Below are 6442 nucleotides of genomic sequence, written 5' to 3'. Positions count from 1 at the left end.
TCCCATTACCATCAATAAGATACACAGGGCCAGATTACAAGTGGAGCGCTAATTAATGCTCCTGCTCGAGTGTTAATTGTTCTAGAAGTAAGCTTTTTGCGTGCGTCGGGTTGCGCTTGGATTATGAGTTGAAAGTAAACTGTTTTCACTCGTGCGATAACCTGGCGAGCGCAACAAGCCGAAATCAGAATATTGTGTGCTCGTTTACATATTCCCAATAGAAGTCAATGGAGAAAAAAAGGTTAAAAGAAAACACCCAGTTTGCATGTAAACTCGATCGCATACACTCATGTGCGCTAACCCGACATGAAAATATGAATATTACACATTCCAGTGTTCTTCACATAACAAAATATGCTCTATTTATTCATAAATAAATGTTTCTACATATATCTGATATTTTTTTGTACAATATATCTATACATATATTTATACATGATTATATATAGGAATACATATTTATAAATACATAAAATATATTCTGCTATGTGCAGACCATTGAAATGACAAATATTTACAGTAAATACATAGTTAAAACCTTTATTCCTGGGTAGCACTTGCTGATTGGTGACTAAATGTAGCCACCAATCAGCAAGCGTTACCCAGGGTGCTGAACCAAATATGGGCAGGCTCCTAAACTTATATTCCTGCTTTTTAAAATAAAGATACCAAGAGAACAAAGACACATTTAAAATAGGAGTAAATTAGAAAATTGCTTACAATTGCATGCATTTGCATATGTGTCTATATATGTGTTCATATGTATTTATGTGTTTATATGTGTATATATGTCTGTAACTGCATATATACACATATAAATAAAAATTCAGGGCTTTTTATGGGGGTACTCACTGAAACTGAGTACCCCCACCTCTGCCAACTCATAACAGGTAATATTTGTAATCATCATGTAAATACTCTAGTTTTCACAAGAGGGGCTGCAAAATACATCAAACATTCAGCAAAATTACAAGTGCGGTATGGCTATACCGCTGAAAAATTAGCCATTGCGCGTGGAATATGCAGGTCTCCTATATTACAAGTCACGGCGGTACAGCTATACTGCAAGCGTTTTAGCCTCTACGCAACTCTCCATTCCGCACTCAAAAAATGGTTTTTGAGTGCAGGATTTTCATTGCGCCCATATTACAGGTTGTGCGGTCCAGCTATTACGCTAGCGTTATAGCTTATACCGCCACGATCCATTCCACTATCTAAGACCAGTAGTTATGGATCTTGCTAAACAAAAATGTTTCACAAAACTCATAACAAAAATGTTACAAAGTACACTTACACCCATAAACTACACTATTAACCCCTAAACCGCCATCCCCTGCATTGCAAATACTATAATAAACCTATTAACCCCTAAACCACCGCCCACCCACATAGCCAACACTAAATAAACCTATTAACCCTTAAACCGCCGGCCCTCCAAATCACTACTACTATGATAAATCTATTAACCCCTAAACCACCGGCCCCCCACATCGATAATACTAAACTATAACTATTAACCCCTAAACCACCGGCCCCCCAGATCGCAAAACCCCCCCTAACTTTAAATTAAAAGTACAGTATAACTAACTTAAAATAAATAAAAACTTACCTGTGAAATAAAAAAAAAATAAGATTAAACTATAAATTAACCTAACATTACTATTTAAAAAAATAAAAATATACTAAAAATTAAAAAACTAAATTACAATATTGAAAAATCCTAACACTACGAAAAAAAACAAAAAAACAAACCTAACATTAAAAAACAAACACTAAATTACAAAAATTAAAAATAATCTAAAATTACAAAAACAAAAAACACTAAAATTACGCAAAATAAAAAAACCCTAATTACAAAAAATAATAAACGAAATTATCCAAAATAATAAAAATTTAACATAATCTAATAACCCTATAAAAAGAAAAAAGCCACCCCAAAATAAAAACACCCCCTAATCTATCAATAAACCACCAATAGCCCTTAAAATGGCCTTTTGTAGGGCATTGCCCTACGTTAAACAGCTCTTTTACATAATAAAATTACAAAGCCCCCCTAAAAGTTAACCCCCTACCCAACCAACCCCTCAAAATAAAAAAACCTAAGTCTAAAAACAACCTAAGCCACCCTTTGCCCCTAAAGGGGCATTTGTATGGGCATTGCCCTTAAATGGATAATCAGCTCTTTTGTGCCATAAAAAAAGCCCTAATCTAAAAAAAAAAAAAACACCCAAAAAAATAAAAAAAAGACCTAACACTAACTCAAGAAAATCTAATCACAGTTCTTGAAGTCCCGACATCTTCTTCCAGACAGCCAGAAGTCTTCATTCAGGCGGCGACAACTACCTCCATCGCGGGGACATCTTCTATCGTCATCCCGGTGGTGCGGAGCTGTGGCGGCGCGGAGCTGACCAGGACAGGCAACGGCGACGACGACATCCAGCGCGGAGCCTCCTCTTCATGTGATCACCACCTCACACTGAAGCTTGAATGCAAGGTACCCCTTTTATATTGGGGTACTGTTGCATCCCTATTGGCTGAAAAATTCAAATCAGCCAAAAGGATGAGAGCAGCTTAAATTCTATTGGCTGTTCAAATCAGCACCCGGTTTAACGCATAACTTGTAATCTTGCTGATTGTAAATAATGCTGTCCCTTTGCTTTTTTAAAAAAGTTACTGAACAGAATGTACCAATCAATAAGTAATAAGAACCTGCACCTTTTTTTTTTGAGTACGGGCATTTTTTTTTTTAACAAAAAAGCACTGCATAAATACATATGTATATATATATATATATAGACATATATTTATAAACATACATATACATATTTAGACATGTGTGACATATGTATGTATGTATATCTATGTTAAATCCCTTTGCCTGCCATTTTTCCTATCACCTGAGACCTCATATCTTATAAACCCTTATAACTTTTGTGTGCAATATTTTTTTAAAATAATTTTTATTAGATGGTGTAATTATGAGTGTAACAATACTTTTTAATGTATTTTTGATGTGTTTTATGAAACTTTTTTGTTTTGCGAAACAGTTAACCAGAGCTCTGAAGTCGCAGTAATCCTTCTAGCAATCGTGTTTACTTTCAACTCATAATACCAGCGGTAAGCCAGAGGAGTGCAAACATCCGTGATAAATTCCTTATTACTTGCGCTCAAACGTTTGCACTCCACTCGTAATCTGACTCACAGTGCACAAATGCTGCCCCCAACTAGCCTCCAGCAGTGGATTGCTGCTCAGCAAAGCATACCGCAAGAAAGAAGCAAATTTGATAATAAAATTGTATGCTCTATCTGAATCATGAAAGAAATATTTTAGGTTTCATGTACGCTTTATATATGGACCCTAGCTTAGGGACGTATCAGATATTAAACTTCTAAGAACAGATACTACGTTTGATTTTACCTAAAAGCCCAAGCAGCGATCAGTACTCTTAATTTTTAAGGTTTAGAACCACCCATGATTCTCCTAACAAAATAGTAAATTTTTGCATATTATATATAGCACAATATTTTAACAGTTATGGTGGGCCCTTTATCTATTTGCTGTAGCAGGTACTATGGAAGTTCCTTAGAGGCCCGTTTTAAGTGGGCGTCCCTTTAGTGGATAGAGCATGAGGGTTAGTGGCGTTACGCTTTGGAGGAAATTTTGTGTGTGTGTGTGTGGGGGGGGGGGGGGGTGGAGTTTTGATGTTAGTTATTGGGGGTTAGTGATTATAGTAGGTTTGGTGTCTTAGTGCCGTTGTAGGTCAACTCAGGAAAGGTTCACTGTAGAACACTCACCAAATTGCTGTATTAGCATGTTGGCAGGCACACTATAGTCATTTGCCAATGAACCCTTGCCCTAAATGGTTATCATCAAGCCCATAAGGACAAAGTTCTATGAACATAAAATAAATGAAGGTGAGGGGCTTTCAGCTTTCGTTGGCAGAGTGCAGCCCATAGTTTGAAAGTAATATGGGCCAGATTACAAATGGAGTGGTATTTAACGCTCCTGCACTAACTCTGCTAGATGTAAGCTTTTTGTTGGGTAGCATTTGTATTACAAGTTGAAAGTAAAAAGTTTTCACTTGTGTGATAATCCGATGCACTCAAAAGGCCGAACACCCTACTCACGTGCAAACCTGTTCACATATTGTCAATTGCGCTAACCCTTCATGAAAAACAGAATATTTCACATTCCAATGTTTTTCACATAGCAGAGTACATATTTCTAAATAAATCTGGTGGTATTTTGGTACAATGTTGATCTATAACTATATATATCGTATATAGATGATTATATATATTCTGCTATGTGCAGAACATTGGAATGTGAAATATTTACAGTAAATACACAGTAAAGATTTTATTAAATATGAATATTGCATTAATATGCTTTTTCTTGTTTTCATCTACTTGACTGCAAAAGGCTCCAATGCACTAATATATATGTCTATGGGGCCCATTTATCAAGCTCCGAACGGAGCTTGTGGGCCCGTGTTTCTGGCGAGTCTTCAGACTAGCCAGAAACAGCAGTTATGAAGCCGCGGTCTAAAGACTGCTCTGATGAGGCGGACAGGAATCACTGGAAATCAACCTGATCGAGTACGATCGGGTTGATTGACACACCCCTGCTGTCGGCCACGAGTCTGCAGGGGGCGGCGTTGCACAAGCAGCTCTTGTGAGCTGCTGGTGCAATGCTGAATACGGAGAGCATATTGCTCTTCGCATTCAGCGAGGTCTTGCGGACCTGATCCGCACTGTCAGATCAGGTCTGCAAGACCTTTGATAAATAGGCCCCTATATGTGTGTACATATGTATTTATGTGTTTATATGTGTATATATGCCTGTAAATACATATATACACATATAAATACATAAATACATATGTACACACGTATAAACATATATATATCTAATCATTCTAGCATAAATCGCGATTGCGATTCACTCATTTACTTTCAACTTTCAACCTGACGCACACAAACACCCACAATAAACCCCTATTTCCTCGCACATAACTGTTAGTATGCCACTCGTAATATGTCCCTATGTCCATAAAATTTTTTTTTTAATACTGTTTAAATAGCGTAACTATATAGACGCATCTCCTAAAGGGACTGTCACTTTTTATCAAAATAAATGTTTACACAACTTATTTATTTTAACTTGAAATTGACTGCGGTTGTTTTGCATTAAGTTTAGTACAATACACTTATTTGTAAGAGATTTTCTTGGTTAGTATTCAGAAAAATAATGACATGACACCAGCTGAACATCCTTCTGAGATATTGTATGTATTCAAATTCTTGCTGCCAAGGAATTACTTTTGCCTATTCCGACTGAGTTTGTCACTCTAGATTGTGGAATTATAATGAAGAGCTTGAGCGTGCACTATAATATTTTGTAAGACTGAGGATTATAATAAACAAAATGCAATGCCTGGCTATTTTTGACTCTGTGATTGTATTGTAATACTAAAATAGGTTACTTGGAAGATGTGTAACCCCTTCATTGCTGAAAGACTGTAAAGATTTTTGGTTGTATAGTCATTTAGTTGTACCAAATTCCTAGGGCAGTAAAACCAGTATAGTATAGTCTGGTGTGAGCAGACCACTGCAATGTATAATGATTTGACACTGGGACTGGTCTAAGGTTCCTGCTCTAATAAATGTAAATATCAGCCAATGTGCTGTGTGAGCTTTCTGTTTATACAACTGTCAAATTGCATGAACATTGAGGGCCCACACCCCTCCCTTAATCACCCCGAGCAAACATTATCCTTAGGATTGAGATCTATACAGGAACATCAAGGGAACAGTGCAAGAGATGGATCCATATGCATTAATCATTTTTGTTTGCTAATGTAATTCATGGTATAGCAGAATATGTAAAACAGAATCTGTGTAAACATTACAAATTGTTAAATATTATCACTGTCATATGAGATATAGAGCATAAGTTATTTATGGATCTCGTTTTTTGTGCAGTAAATTTATTTCTATGAGCAAATCAAGCAGGGACATTTGTATGTGACTTAGAAGATTGTTTGCAGGGCCAGATATACTGTACATGTCAAGTTTCCAGAGGCTACTTATGTGTTCCAACAAATAAAGTCATCTTCATTACTAAGCTGTCATTTACAAAGCATGGTTCTCATAAATATACGTAAAAAAATGTAACAAACGTGCTATTAGCTTGGCACAGTGTGGCCACGATTTTCAAGCTAAACACATACAGAACAGTGAACGCTTATAGTGACTATAAAAGTACAATACGGATTTAAAAAGCTACCAATTCCTAAAAACACGCTTTGCATAACGCAAAGCTGAAAAACGCACTTTAGTAAAACGAAAAGACTGCGGCTATTGCCTTCTATGGGATATTATTATGCTGTACATGAAATCTTCTTCCTTAACAGAATAGTTAAAAAGATGTTTTTTTTTA

At 36.3% G+C, this 6442-nt stretch overlaps 1 pseudogene; it reads right to left on the bottom strand.

The window, feature by feature from the left end:
• Window positions 1-3327: 3327 nt before the first annotated feature.
• On the bottom strand, window positions 3328-3438 carry LOC128646315 (uncharacterized; annotated as a pseudogene).
• Window positions 3439-6442: the final 3004 nt, after the last annotated feature.

Source organism: Bombina bombina, chromosome 1 (assembly GCF_027579735.1).
Source record: "Bombina bombina isolate aBomBom1 chromosome 1, aBomBom1.pri, whole genome shotgun sequence".
NCBI lineage: Eukaryota > Metazoa > Chordata > Amphibia > Anura > Bombinatoridae > Bombina > Bombina bombina.
The sequence above is the reverse complement of the archived record's forward strand: the minus strand, read 5'-3'. Positions and strand labels throughout refer to the sequence as shown.